The sequence below is a fragment of the Aquarana catesbeiana genome, linkage group LG07, assembly GCF_042186555.1.
Source record: "Aquarana catesbeiana isolate 2022-GZ linkage group LG07, ASM4218655v1, whole genome shotgun sequence".
Classification (NCBI taxonomy): Eukaryota; Metazoa; Chordata; class Amphibia; order Anura; family Ranidae; genus Aquarana; species Aquarana catesbeiana.
The window spans coordinates 4,171,841-4,187,906 of record NC_133330.1 but is presented as its reverse complement, the minus strand read 5'-3'; positions in this window follow the sequence as shown (position 1 = coordinate 4,187,906).

Sequence of the window (16,066 nt, the reverse complement as noted above, 5' to 3'; positions counted from 1 at the left end):
AAAGGCCATATTGGGTCAATGGTCTATAATCCAGCATTGACCTAATACGGCCACATGGCCTTATTGGGTCAATGTCACTCTGATGAGCTTGGGGTCGGGCTTGGGTTGGGTTCAAACCTGAAAGTTAGCTGTCATTGCTGGGCCAATGAGCTGCAGACAGGAAATTTCCCAACCTGTAGCTTATGTACACAAAGGGGCGGGGATTATTGTGACATCATTAACCTAATATGGTCACATGGCCTTGTTAGGTCAATGGCCATATTGGGTCAATGGTATATTATTGTTATTTATTATTACAGGTACTTATATGGTGCTTATAATTTATGCAGTGCTTTACGTACACAGTATGTTGTACATCCACATCAGTCCCTGCCCTCAAGGAGTTTACAATCTAAGATATAAGCAAAGGCCAATTTACCTACCAGCTTGTCTTTGGAGTGTGGGAGGAAACCGGAGTACCCAGAGGAGGAGGCCCATACATGACAGGGAGAACATGCAAACTCATATAATTCAGCATTGAACTAGTATGGGCATGTGACCATGTTGGGTAAATGTCACTGTGATGAGCTTGGGGGTCAGGCTTGGGTTGGGTTCAAACCTAGAAGTTAGCTGTCATTGCTGGGCCAATGAGCTGCAGGCAGGAAATTCCCCACCCTGTAGCTTATGTACACAACAGGTGGGGATGCTTGTGACATTATTGACCTAAAATGGTCACATGGCCATGTTAGGTTAATGGACACATTGGGTCAATGGTCTAAAATTCAGCATTGACCTAATATGGACATGTGGCCATGTTGGATCAATGTCACTGTGATGAGGTTGGGTTCGGGGCTTGGGTTGGGTTCAGACCTGAAAGTTAGCTGTCATTGCTGGGCCAATGAGTTGCAGGCAGGAAATGTACCATGCCGTAGCTTATGTACACAAAGGGGTGGTGATGCTTGTGACGTCATTGACCTTGTATGGTTACATGGCTATGTTAGGTCAATGGACATATTAGGTCAATGGTCATATTGGGTCCATGGTCTAAAATTCAGCATTGTTCAAATAAGGACATGTGGCCATGTTGGGTCAATGTCACTGTGATGAGCTTGGAGTCGGGCTTGGGTTGGGTTCAGACCTGGAAGTTAGCTGTCATTGCTGGGCCAATGAGTTGCAGGCAGGAAATGTACCACACTGTATCTTATGTACACAAAGGAGCAGGGATGCTTGTGACGTCATTGACCTTGTATGGTCACATGGCTATGTTGGGTCAATGGTCTAAGATTCAGCATTGATCAAATATGGACATGTGGCCATGTTGGGTCAATGTCACTGTGATGAGCTTGGGTTCAGACCTGGAAGTTAGCTGTCATTGCTGAGCCAATGAGCTGCAGGCAGAAAATTTACCACCCTGTAGCTTATGCACAGAAAGGAGTGGGGATGCTTGTGACATCATTGACCTAATATGGCCACAAGGGGTGGGGATGGTTGTGATGTCAATGACCCAATATGGTCATATGGCCATGTTGGTCAATGGCTATATTGGGTCAATAGTCAAAATTCAGCATTGACCTAATATGGACATGTGGCCATGTTGGGTCAATGTCACTGTGATGAGTTTGGAGTTGGACTTGGGTTGGGTTCAGGCCTAATATGGCTATATTGGGCCAATGTCATTGACCCAATATAGCCATGTGACTATAGTAGGTCAGTGAAGTCATGAGCATCCCTGCCACTTGGTATAAATGAATCTGCAGGGTGGGGTATCTCCCTTCCATAGCTCATTGTCCCAACAATGATAGCCAACTTCCAGGTTTGGACTGAACTCAAACTCATCTCTAGTAATTAATACCAAGTTACTTCTTTACTCATTAAGTCCCCATTTAATTGGTCCAATGGGCTGTGGTGCGTTGCCACCCACCTATTTGTGTGTAATGATGAGCTGGGGTTCAATCTGAACACAAGCTGGTCTTAACCTGGAAATTAACGATCATCGCTGGGCTAATAAGCCTACAAAAGGAGTAGGAAAGCTTGGGACATCATTGACCCAATGTGGACACATGGCTATATTAGGTCAAGACACCAGAGAGGAAAGGAATAGATGATGCTGGATGTCCTCCAGCCAAGAAATGAGGCGGGCTGCAGCTTCTAATGCACATGGTGAGAAGCTCACAGTGTGCAGTGAAATCAGAGGAAGCCGTTTCAGTCCAGGAGAGGAGCCGGTACAACTGGGGGATGGAGGTTGGATTTAAACGGCCCAGCACTTTCCTTGGTGCATTTTATTGCCCGTCACCCCAACGCAGAAGGGTACAAATTTTAAGTCATTGCCAGCTTGGCATTTGCACTTTTCATTGAGCGGATCCGTCGCGGCATCGCATCTTCCATCTCCCGGCACCGCCGCTGAATTTGTTTCTATTTCGGAAGTCATTGCCATCATGGAGTGATTTAGAATGATGGAGCTCCGTGTGAACATGATGGCTGAGCCAAAAGGAAAAAAAAAAACAAATGGCGCACCATTAGAGCATCAGCCCCCCCCCTCCTCCCCCCCGTCCCCGGATAGCTCAGAGCGCGCGGGTCGGCGAGCGAACTGACCCTGCCAATCCGTCTCCCAGCCACGGCCGCGGCAACCAAGGCATTTATCTGCGGCTCGGCAGCTGGAGATCCGTCACGACTGACCTTACAGAGAATATTCCCCACACAACTGACAGCAGCCATTGCTCAACCGCGCCGCTTTCCCGCGCCGCGCCGGAGACGTATGAAGTGATACAGTACATCGCTTACTTCCAATCCCCTCCGCCCGTCTCCTGAAAGAACGAGGGAATACCGTCAGGGGCCGGACCTCGCCTGGGTTCCCCCCCTCCTCCCCCCACCGCTCCGCCGCGTGACCCGGAGTGCGAAGCGAATCGTTAGGAATACTGCTGCGGCTTAAACTCATTTATTAGTTATTGGTGCCGGGTAATTGGGCCGCGGCATCGAGAGGGAAACATGACGCGCCGGAGCCCCGGGTCACTTAATGAGGCGCGATGTAATAATACAAGATTGATTTTTTTTTCAGAGAGAGAGAGAGGCGATGCGAAGGATCTGCAGGACGCGGTCGGTCTCGGCGGACGCAAGGGACGTCGGCGGGTGAATATGAAAGCAGTTTTGTAACGATGTGCCGGGGGGGGGGGGGACGCCACAAAAGATTATTACCAATCGCGGACTGGCGTCGAGGGTCAAATATGCCCGCGGAGCGCCCTTCGCTTTCCAAGCCGCGGGTTTATTTTGGAACATAACGAAGGACGGCGTCGCTCCAGCCAGGCGGGCGGCTAATGAGGAGGAAGCAGAAGATCAGACGGGGAGATGGATTCAGAAAACAAAGGTCACCTCACAGCGTCGCATTCCGACCGTCCCGAACTCTACGGAAAGTGGACAATGTGAAGAGGACCTGTCATCAGAGAGTTCCTTCTACACTCACCGGCCACCTTTATTAGGTACACCTGTGCAAATTGCTAATCAGCCAATCACATGGCAGCAACTCAATGCATTTAGACATCTAGACGTGGTGAAGACGACCCGCTGAAGTTCAAACCGGCTGATAGCTGATGACTCATCGGTTATTAAGGACGCTGTGGCCTGCCGCTCCTTAAAGACGAACTGCGGTCTGCTGACATAATCTGTAATAAAAACATCTTTGCCATTCTGAAGCTTCCCTCCAACCACTTTGCATATTATTTTATATATACTGGGATTCTGTACTTGTCAAATCTGCTGCGGAAATCTCCCTCCACTGAGTCTGGATGCAGCCATTGTAACTGTGGACAGCTGAAGCTGCTGCCTGTTCACTTCCTGGATTTACACAAAGGCTCACTTCCAGCTCTGCAGCTCTCATTGGCCCTCTTATGACTCATCCCCCCTCCCTTTCTGGCAAACTCTCAGGAGCGTGAGAGAGCGAGAGCTGTGGATAGAAAAAGTCAGACGGAAGCTTTTCATCGTCTATTCCGATCGTGTGTGGGCCTCGTCGGACTTTTTTTTTTCTAAAAATCTGACGGACCTGGAAATGGAACATGTTCTTAATCTTTCCGACAGAACCAATTCCTATCGGGAAAACCGATCGTCTGTATGCTGGTCCGACGGACCAAAAACGACGCATGCTCTGAAGAAAGTACGAGACGGAAGCTATTGGCTACTGGCTATTGAACTTCCTTTTTCTAGTCCCGCCGTACGTGTTGTACTTCACCGCGTTCTGGACGGTCGGACTTTGGTGTGATCGTGTGTAGGCAAGACCGCTTAAGTGGAGTTCCGTCGGAGAAACCATCTGAGCTTATTACGACGGCTAAACCGGTCGTGTGTAGGCGGCACATGATGTCATAGGCCTAGACTAATGACCGGACAGAAAACAGGAAGTGGGCTGTATAAGGGTTTTACTGTCAAAAAAAAAAAAAAAACGTTTTGCTATCCAAAGTTATAACAACAACAAGGGCAGAAGATTTAATAGATGGTAAGTTGAAAAAAAAATGACTGAAGGTTCCACTTTAACACCCAATGAGTGATCAGCTGTCAGCGAGATTCCCCGTTGACAGCTGAATGTAAAAAAAAAAAAATGTGGGAACCCCACTGATGACTCATCGGTTGTTAGGGACATGGCGGCTGCCTGCTCCTTAACAACCAGCTATTTACAGCCTGTGGTGAGGACACCGGCTACCGCTGACAGTAAATTACTTCTTATTATTTACTTCATAAAATAACTCAAGCGGTATTTTAGTCGTGTTTATTGGTGAATGCGGTATCTCTTCCCCCCCCCCCCCCGTACTCCAATGCAGTAAGATAACGCTTTGTGAACGGAGCCCATCAGCTCCACAAATGACTCTTTTAATTCCTCGTGTGATCGAATAGGTTTTAGCGTCACTTCCCTGGACAAAGTATCCAATACAAATCAGGAAATTGAAGCTTCCAGCTGTGCTTTCTCACACGGGGATTGCGCTTTGCACATAGATGAATCGAGTGGGGAAAAAGTAACTGTGAGCAAGAATGAGAAGGCTGGAGAGATCCTCGGTGACCATATCTGAACAGGAGGGGGCGCTGCAGGACAGACGTAGTCATGGTTTGGACTCTCGGAATAGAATGGACGGCGATTTAACCTTTCGAATGGAAAACAACATAAATGAAGAATCAGTATAATTATTATTATTTCCGGTACTTGTATAGCGCCATCCATTTACGCTTTACATATATATATATATATATATTATATATTCAGTCCCTACCCTCAAGGAGCTTACAATCTAATGTCCCTAATTCACATTCATACATATAATAGGGCCAATTTAGACAGGATCCGATCCACCTCCCAGCATGTGTTTTGGAGTGCGGGAGGAAACCCACACAGGCACAATAAGAACATGCAAACGCAGACAGGTAGTGGTTTGGTTGGGATTTGAACCAGTGAACTGCTAGGCGAGAGTGCTAACCACTACACTACTGCGAAGCTCGGTGGTTCTGAACCGGCAATAATTATCAGCTTATAAGACACATTTATAGAGAGTGAACATGTTTTATGCCACATTTTTTGGTGCACCATTTGGTGTGCAAATATGTGACAGCAAAGATCATAAGTCTGTATGCACTCCATACTGTACACATTCCTCCCAACTTTTTTGACATGGGAACGAGGGACACCTATTAGCAAACGTATGTAGGCCTAGGACACGCCCCCTGCCACACACCCCCCCCCTTAAAGGAGAATTGTACAGAAAAAAATGATTGGTTAAACCCAAAAGTCATAGCTCCCAACTGTCCCGGATATCGAGGGACTGTCCCTGTATGGGAACAACTGTCCCGGATTTTGAGGGACTGTCCCTGATTGGGAACAACTGTCCTGGATTTCGAGGGACTGTCCCTGATTGGGAACAATGTCCCTCTGTCCCTTCTCCATCATTTGTCCCTCATTTTGGTCTAATCTATATAGATGTATATAAAATGCCCTTTTATCCATCAAAAAGCGCTAAACCTTTCATCTGATTCCTAAATTGCTGCATTTGTAAATTCCAAAATCCAATATAAAGGAATAGTAGGGGTCGAAAAAGCACTTGTGGGTTTAGCCAATCTTGTTGTTTTTGTAAAAGTCTCCTTTAAGGGGGCGTGGCAGGGGGTGTGTCCTATGCCTACATACTTTTGCTGATAGGTGTCCCTTATTCCCATTTCAAAAGTTGGGAGGTGTGCACTAAAGTGCTTTTTCTACCACTACTATTCATTTATATTGGCTTATGGAATTTACAAATGCAGCAATTTAGAAATCAGATGAAAGGTTTAGCTCTGGGAAACACTTTTTGATAGAGAAAAAGTGCATTTTATATACAAATATATAGATCAGAGCAACATGAGGGACAAATGAGGAGGAAAGAGGGACAGAGGGACATTGTTCCCAATGAGGGACAGTCCCTCAAAATCCGGGACAGTTGAGAGCTATGTGTACACCTCTCCAGGAACCTCATGCTTCCAGCCATTTGGAGAGTTCCAGCTCTAACTCAGCAGGGGGGCAGGTCAGACCTCTGCAGATAGACCACTGCTTCCACACAGGGCCGCTGATAAGGCAGTACAGCCTGTTATACCGGGCCCAGGCCTATCAGCTCAACGGGGGGGGGGGGGGGGGGGGTGACCGGGCCCTTTACATTTCTGCAAGATCAAAAAACAGACTTTCTAAAGCCCTGTAGGAGCAACAATCTCACTTTGATCAGATGCTTTGGAGGCTAGAGAAGAGACCTGGGGATCTCTCCATAAAGAGGACCTGTCATGGCTCATGTTATTACATGTCCGAAGCCAGGTCAGGGGAGGGACCAGGGGCGGGGCTAAGAGTGAAGTCAAGGGCGGGTCAAAGGGGGCCCTGTCAGGTAGGCTGTACGGGGCCCCATAAGTTCTAACAGAGACCCTGCTTCCACACATAAGCTCTTCTTAACAGCCTGCTGGCGGGGGGCCGGCCCTTCTACTCTTTCCAAGGAAAAGGAAGACTTTACCAACATTTTGCTTTTGATTCCCCAGGAATGTATTCAGCTCATACGAGTTCAGCCGGGCTTTACATCTGACCTTCCCTTCAGTCTTGCCCAATAAGCCTCTCCTTGGCACTTTTGCCCCTGCAAATGACTTTCTTATAGCTAATCCTTCAACAAGGAGCCTGACAATGCACTTCCACCGCCACCAGGGGGAGCACCACACATCTCTATATGAAATATAGTTATAAAAATACGAAACTGCTAGCAGAAGGACTTCCAGAACACCGGCGACGGTTCCTCTTTAAGGCTGAAAAAAACAACAACCCGGTCTCTACCTGAATCTCACCACGTCTCGATGGAAGAACAAACACCCGGGATTAGAAAACATCCCATCTGAAGAGTTCCTAATTGGAGCGTCGCATGAAGTGGTGAAGAATTAACACGTCGCCCGGAGTGTAAACACACATTATGCTAATCGCGTGACGACCACTTCAGATGTCTTTATAATATTCGACCAAGTAAACAACGGCGCCAATTTTCACCTGTTGTTTGCGGAGTGCTCGCGGTATACAGGCGACGATTGATTGCTGAGTAATAAATTATGCAGATTCCGTTGTTGGGTTTGTTTTTTTTCCTGTTAATTGTGCCATTGGGTCAGAAATGAACCGGTCCGCCCGTTTCTTCATTGTCAATCATTCCTGTTCATTACAATAGCTGCATACCGATCGCTCACCTTCCCGGGTATGTTTATATTTTCTTCATATTATTTTTATACATATAATTGTTAATTATTCAATGATAACAATCATATCAATCCAATCCTTACCAACAATGCTCCTATTCCCAGAAGCATAACTAGAACCTTCAGGGCCCGGTGCAAGAAACCATGAAGGGTCCCACTGGCCTTGGGCCCTTTCCTTGGGTCTCAAGGCCCTTCCATCTTCTCACCTTAAGACCCCCTCCAGGGCGATTTCATTAACTTCTTTTGAAACTTTAAAGCCTCATACACACGATAGGACTTTGTAAAAACTTTCCCATGGATTTTTGTACAAAGGGCGTTGGCCATAAACCAATTAAGCATACACACAGCAGGACTTTTTCAGCCAACTTTCACCAAATCACGTAGTTTTTCAGCTCTTTACCGCCACCCTTTGGTCAACTTCTGTATTGTTGTCTGATCTTTTGCATTGGTTCTGAGCATGCGTGTTTGTACTTTGGAATAAAGTCCTATGGACTTGTGTACACACGATAGGAATTTGCACCATAGGACTTTTGTTGCCGGAAAGTTTGTCTGTTTGCACAGCCAACATTTGTCCGATGAAAACCAAAAAAGTTTCTCCGGTGGAGCGTACACATGGTAGGATGTTGCCTTAAAACAGCTAATTTGCATGTTTGTTGTCAAAAAGTCCTATCGTGTGTACGGGCCTTAAGGAACACTCTACGCCCCTCGTGGCCAAGGCGGCCTTGCGTTCCCAAACGTAGCCAAGTATTAGCTAGCGACCCAGTTGCGCTCTCTAGCCTCTTGGTATACTCTTCATGCATTCAACCGATGGACAGTAGTTGAGAAGCTGTGGTTGTCCCCCATCCATCTGAACTCTATGCTATGGAGTACGGACGTCCTGCTCAGCGCGCTGCGACTGTTAGGACCGATGCCGCTTTTGTAGACGCTCTGGTGCCTCCACTGCCTCCCTGGCAACTTAATTTGTGTTCACACCTAATGTCCCGGACAGTTTGACCTCGCAGATGTCCCACTTTGGGATGGAAAGGGCCCTACTTCACTACGGTCAATTGGTGGACACCAGAACTAGAATCTTGGGGACCTTCCTGGTTCTGAGGGATGCTTATGACTTGCCCAGACAGGCTTTCTTTAGCTACTTACAAATCCGACACTCTGCGCAGTCCTTGGTAACGAACCTCCAATTTTCCCCTCTAATTGAGTTCGAGAAAATCTGCTTAGAGGGCCCATCCCCTAAGGGTAAGATTTTGCATACCTACCAGCTCCTAATCACAGATCTGTCGGCGTCCGGGCCTCGGCATGCTTGTATGTGTAAGTGGGAGCAGGCCTTGGGTGAGTATTTGCCTCTGAAGATGTGGCAACTTATTTGGTGACAGGCGTCAAGAGCTTTATTTGTACTCTGTACAAAGAGAACCAATATAAGATTCTATTTTATTGGTACGGAAACCCGGAGCTGCTCCATTCCATATATCCCTCTGCAGACCGCTGGTGTTGGTGCTGTGGCAAAGACATAGGGATGCTATAACATATCTGTTGGTCCTATCCTCTGATCGCCCCCTATAATAATAGGGGAGTCACCAAACTGAAGACCAAGGGTGGCATTTTAATGATAAAAAAGGTCTTCATTAATCTTTAAAAATATTGTCTACTGCAGCCCCCACCCCTCCCCCACCCCAGGCCCCCCCTTCAGGAAATGTTCCTGTTGCTGTATAATGTGACTTGTCATGCAGACGTGTGAAGTTGGTGACAGGTCCTCTTTCTGTACTCAACAATCCCATTGTAGTTGATTTTCTAATTAAGTCTAATTAAATGAAGATTTTTCTATCTCAGCCGCCGCGATTAATAAACAAACGGAAATAATTTCTATTCATGATAAGTCCATTACTAAAACAAATACAATATTGTTTTGAAGGGCAATAAAATTCCCTGTAAATCGGATTTAACAAAATAGCCGGAGAACATCCTTCATTAATCTCTAATCCTTTCCGACGTGCGTTCTTCTCCAGCCCACCCGGCTTAAAGAGGAACTCCGGCCTCCCCTTCAGTCTTGCACAATTGTACTGGCTCCTCCCCTTCAGTCTTGCCCAGGTGTACCGGCTCCTCCCCTTCAGTCTTGCACAATTGTACTGGCTCCTCCCCTTCAGTCTTGCCCAGGTGTACCGGCTCTTCCCCTTCAGTCTTGCACAGGTATACCGGCTCCTCCCCTTCAGTCTTGCACAGGTGTACCGGCTCCTCCCCTTCAGTTTTGCACAGGTGTACCGGCTCCTCACCTTCAGTCTTGCACAGGTGTACCGGCTCCTCCCCTTCAGTCTTGCACAGGTGTAATGGCTCCTCCCCTTCAGTTTTGCACAGGTGTACCGGTTCTTCCCCTTCAGTCTTGCACTATTGTACCGTCTCCTCCCCTTCAGTCTTGCACAGGTGTACCGGTTCCTCCCCTTCAGTCTTGCACAGGTGCACCGGCTCCTCTCTGGGACTTAAATGGCTTCCTCTGATTTCCCTGCTAGAGATGGGCCAAACCCCCCCCCCCCACCCCAGTTCAGTTTGAGGCAGAATCCTTAATCTTCACTAAAGTTCAGACCCAAACCCCGAACTCTATGGGACCGAACTTAAAAAATCAAAAAGTCCCCATTTTGAAGGCTTAAATGCAAGTTATGGGCCATAAAAGAGATATGGGGGTCCGGGTACGGCCCTGGGGGGACAGGCATAAATGCAAAACAACTTTTAAAAATATAGTTTTTTCAAGAGTAGTGATTTTAATAATGCTTGAAATGAAACAAAAATGAAACATTTCTTTAAATATAGTGCCTGAGGTGTCCCCTTAGTCTGCCTGTAAATTGGCACGTCTGTACCATGTATAGAACCTGCTGCAGCAAAACTGACATATAAAGAAAAAAAACACCTTTAAATTGCTGGCAAAACAAAAATTCTCCCCCAATCCACACCAAGCCCTTCAGGTCTCAAATGGATTTTAAGGGGAACCCCATACCAAAATGTTAAAAAAATGGCATGGGTCCCCCCCAAAATCCATACTGACCCTTTTCCAAACATGCAGCCTGGCACATCAGGAAAGTAGGGGAGACAAACGAGCCCCCCCCTGCCCTAAAGCACCTCACCATGTTGAGGGGTATGTGGCTTGGTATCATATAAGAGGGGAGCACTCTCCTGCCCCCTCCCCCCTCTTTCCTAACCTGCCGGGCTGCATGCTTGGATAAGGGTCTGGTATGGATTTTCAGGGGGATCTCAAGTGTTTTTTTTATATTGTTATGTTTCCGTTTTATTTTTTTATTTTTAGTGTCCCATCATTGGTATCAGTGGGAGGAATAGTGCCTCATCATTGGTGTCAGTGGGAGGAATAGTGTCCCATCATTGGTGTCAGTGGGAGGAATAGTGCCCCATCATTGGTGTCAGTGGGAGGAATAGTGTCCCATCATTGGTGTCAGTGGGAGGAATAGTATCCCATCATTGGTGTCAGTGTGAGGAATAGTGTCCCATCATTGGTGTCAGTGGGAGGAATAGTGTCCCATCATTGGTGTCAGTGGGAGGAATAGTGCCCCATCATTGGTGTCAGTGGGAGGAATAGTGTCCCATCATTGGTGTCAGTGGGAGGAATAGTGTCCCATCATTGGTGTCAGTGGGAGGAATAGTGTCCCATCATTGGTGTCAGTGGGAGGAATAGTGCCCCATCATTGGTGTCAGTGGGAGGAATAGTGCCCCATCATTGGTGTCAGTGGGAGGAATAGTGTCCCATCATTGGTGTCAGTGGGAGGAATTGTGTCCCATCATTGGTGTTAGTGGGAGGAATAGGATACCCCTTTTTCCAGAAAGCTGCCTTTAAGAATTATACATTAGGTTATTTTTCACCTATTAGCGGATTTGATGCTCCACCAACATGTCTTTCATATCTCCTATAGGAGAAGATGAGAGTAGTTGTATAAAACCTTTTTGGAATAGGGAATTTAGGAGAAGGGGAGGAGCTACAAACATTGTCCAGTGTTATGTGTAGTCAGTGCTTCCTATTGGCTGAGAAAAGAATTTTGGATACTGGAAAAATACTTTTTGCCTTGACCTACACTTCAGTGCCACCTTCCCCAATGCTTTTTGCCAAAATTATAAAATATTGCCAAGATTTCTAGATTTGTGCAGAAACTTTGAACTGTAAACTCCTGATTTGACTCGCCCCTAAGAAGACGAATATTGTCATTGATCTTGATTATAAAACCGATGAAGTATTCGCGTCACGTGCAGTCCTGCCCCGCAGGGGGGTGGAGTTGCCGAAATCTCGCACACCTCATTGAAGAAGTCAACTATCTGCAACTCAGAAAACAAAGGATGGGCGGGCGGTGAGATTGGCGCGCGGTGAGATTGGCGCGCGGTGAGATTGGCGCGCGGTGAGATTGGCGCGCTCGTCTCTGAGAGCTCGCACCTGCCAGGCCTAATTTGACGATTCACTATCAGATGTTGTTTTTTGCAGTAACGTTCTCGCCGCCGTAGAAGAATCCCATCCAGACAAATGAGGGCCACGTGCCGTTCTCTCCGCTTTAATGGACGCCGTAATTGTGTATTCACTCACCAAGAAGAAAAAAACACTTGTCGTCCCCCCTGATTAAGAGCGCCGAAAGCAACCGCTTATTATTTACAAAGACAAAAAAAAAAACCTCAGCTCGCTGACGCCGTATAATTTTGGCTAATAAAGTGTTTCGTTTAGACGCAGGGGATCATTAGCTGCGTGCCACGATATGTTTAGAGGAGTGGATGGCAAATTTGTCAACAATGGGGAGAAAAAAAAGCGCTACGGATCTTTTTCTGGGACTTTTGTTAGGATTCCATTGTGCTTCCTGAGCTGCGGTTGTTTTTCTCTGATTTTGCAGCCTGTTCTGTATAAAGTCTTTTCAAGCCGCGTCACGTAGCACTGCGCCAAAGACCTCAAGGCCGTGATGGTGAAGCATGGTGCCAGATATATTCTTTATACACTCACCGGCCACTTTGGCATGGTGATTGGTGCCAGACAGGCTGGTCTGAGTATTTCTGGGATTTTCACACACAACCATCTCTCAGGTTTACAGAGAATGGTGGGAAAAAGAGAAAATATCCAGTGAGCGGAAGTTGTGTGGAGGAAAATGCCTTGAGGTCAGAGGAGAATGGGCAGACTGGTTCCAGATGATAGAAAGACAACAGTAACTCAAATAACCTCTCGTTACACCCAAGGTATGCAACATACCATCTCTGAACACACATCACATCCAACCTTGCGGCAGATGGGCTACAGCAGCAGAAGATCACACCGGGTGTCACTCTCATCTATCTACAGTTGCAATAAAAAGTATGTGAACCCTTTTGGAATGATATGGATTTCTGCACAAATTGGTCATAAAATGTAGATCTTCATCTAAGTCACAACAATAGACAATCACAGTCTGCTTAAATTAATAACACACAAAGAATTAAATGTTACCAGGTTTTTATTGAACACACCATGTAAACATTCACAGTGCAGGTGGAAAAAGTATGTGAACCCCTAGACTAATGAGATCCCCAAGAGTTCATTGGTGTGAGGTGTCAGCCAACTGGAGTCCAATCAATGAGATGAGATTGGAGGTGTTGGTTACAGCTGCCCTGCCCTAAAAAAAACACACACCAGTTCTGGGTTTGCTTTTCACAAGAAGCATTGCCTGATGTAAATGATGCTTTGCACAAAAGAGCTCTCAGAAGACCTATGATTAAGAATTGTTGACTTGCATAAAGCTGGAAAGGGTTTATAAAAGTTCAGCATTGCTGCTATTTTCCCTAGGAGTGGGCGTCCTGTAAAGATGACTGCAAGAGCACAGCGCAGACTGCTCAATGAGATGAAGAAGAATCCTAGAGTGTCAGCTAAAGACTTACAAAAGTCTCTGGCATATGCTAACATTTCTTGGGCTTTCACACTGAACAAACAGCGGAGGCTGTTTAGGGGCAGTTTGCAGGCGGTATTTTTAGCGCAATAACGCCTGCAAAGCGCCCCAGTGTGAAAGGGGCCTAATTTTCTATTCTGTTATATTCTAATCTGTTCTCTTTTACAGGGGGTCCCCGGGTTACAAACAAGTTAGGGACTGTAGGTTTGTTCTTAAGTTGAATCTGTTTGTAAGTCGGAACAGGTACATTTTTTAAGTGTAGCTCCAGCCAAAAAAACTATTTTTAAGCTTTTTGGATAACATAGGGAAGGGTCAACACCCTTGTAACATTTGTTTTGCTGTCTGTGCTCCTCTTCAGAAGATTTCACCTCACTTTCTGTCCCAATGACAATTGGATTTTGAAAATTTTGGGTTGTTGTGGAAACAAGCCTTGGTGATAAAGCATCAGTGGAGGCACCTTTTCCCCATAATAGCTCTTACAGGAGAGAATTTCCCTTCCTAGGGGTAGATTTCCTCTCACTTCCTGTTGTCTCCTTCCGTTTGTAAGTAGGAGTCGTTTGTAAGTCGGATGTTTGTAACTAGGGGACCCCCTGTACTCAGTTCTATTATATTATGTTCTATTATTTTAGATTCTATTCCTTCATTTTCTATAATATTCTTTTCTTTTCTATTACTTTAATTTCTATTCGATTCGATTTTTTTCTTGTTTTCAAATTCGAATTTTGGCCAAATTTTGTATTGTTATTTCAGATTTCATTAAATTTATTACTATTGTAATTCGGAAATTCTGAATAATGAAAAATGTGTCTGAATTTCGTTTCGAAAACGAACTGCACAGGTATAATAAAGGATGAATGAATGAATGAATGAATGAATGAATGATTTGTAAAGTGCTGCAAATGCGAACTGAATCACCTCAAGGCGCAAAGAACAGAAAGTAACTTAGTCCAAATTATAATAAAAGTACATTTCCTGGGAGAGTGAGAGAGAATGATATTGTTGCTGTCTGTGTCACCATAAGGAAGATTTCCCATCACTTGTGGGGGTCAGCTTTGTGTGAAACACTTTCTAACAAGTTCTCCTTTAATGTGTCTCCTAAACATTCTAACCAATGCAACGCTCTGCCGCCGTGTTCCCGGCTTATATAAATCTCCCCCTCCGGGGTCAATGCTCGGTTGTGTTTTCAAGTTCTGCTCCTCGGCGCCCCCCCCAGCTCACCACAACACTATTCCCATCCTTTTTTGTGTCCCATATCATTCACTTCTAGTCATCGTCTATGTTCAGGGCTGTCAGGCGCCCCCCCCCCAGAGCCGTCACCGCGGATGTCACAGGTAGCGCTGCGACTTGCAGGAGGAAGTTCAAGGTGTTACAACCTGTTAATATCAACCCGCCGGCTGCATAGCGAATCAGAAGAATGGCACTGACTACTGTTATGTTCCCGACTGCAGAACTCAAAGTTGTTGTTACAAATTCTTAAAGTTACCAAATTTCCAAATATTTTGAAAAGCGACTCATTTAACGCTCATCTCCAACAGTGTTATTGTTGGCATCAAATTTTGATTTAGTTTCATTTTTATTTGAGTTAATGCACACAGTGCTCTGGAAGGTCTGGGGAGGCCTGTAATGCACACAGTGCTCTGGATGGTCTGAGGAGGTCGGTAATGCACACAGTGCTCTGGATGGTCTGAGGAGTCCTGTAATGCACACAGTGCTCTGGATGGTCTGAGGAGGCCTGTAATGCACACAGTGCTCTGGATGGTCTGAGGAGGCCTGTAATGCGCACAATGCTGTGGATGGTCTGAGGAGGCCTGTAATGCACACAATGCTCTGCTTGGTATGAGGAGGCCTGTAATGCACACAGTGCTCTGGATGGTATGAGGAGGCCTGTAATGTACACAGTGCTCTGGATGGTCTGAGGAGGCCGGTAATGCACACGGTGCTCTGGATGGTGCAAGGAGGCCTGTAATGCACACAGTGCTCTGGATGGTCTGAGGAGGCCTGTAATGCACACAGTGCTCTGGATGGTCTGAGGAGGCCTGTAATACACACAGTGCTCTGGATGTTCTGAGGAGGCCTGTAATGCACACAGTGCTCTGGATGGTTTGAGGAGGCTTTTAATGCTACACAGTGTTCTGGATGGTCTAAGGAGGACTTTAATGCACAGTGCTCTGGATGGTCCGAAGCAGCCTGAAATGCACACAGCACTCTGGATGGTTTGAGGAGGCTTTTAATGCTACACAGTGTTCTGGATGGTCTAAGGAGTCCTGTAATGCACAGTGCTCTGCATGGTTCGAAGAGGCCTGTAATGTACACAATGCTCTGGTTGGTATGAGGAGGCCTGTAATGCACACAGTGCTCTGGATGGTCTGGGGAGGCCTGTAATGCACACAGCGCTCTGGATGGTCTGGGGAGGCCTGTAATGCACACAGCGCTCTGGATGGTTTGAGGAGGCTTTTAATGCTACACAGTGTTCTGGATGGTCTAAGGAGTCCTGT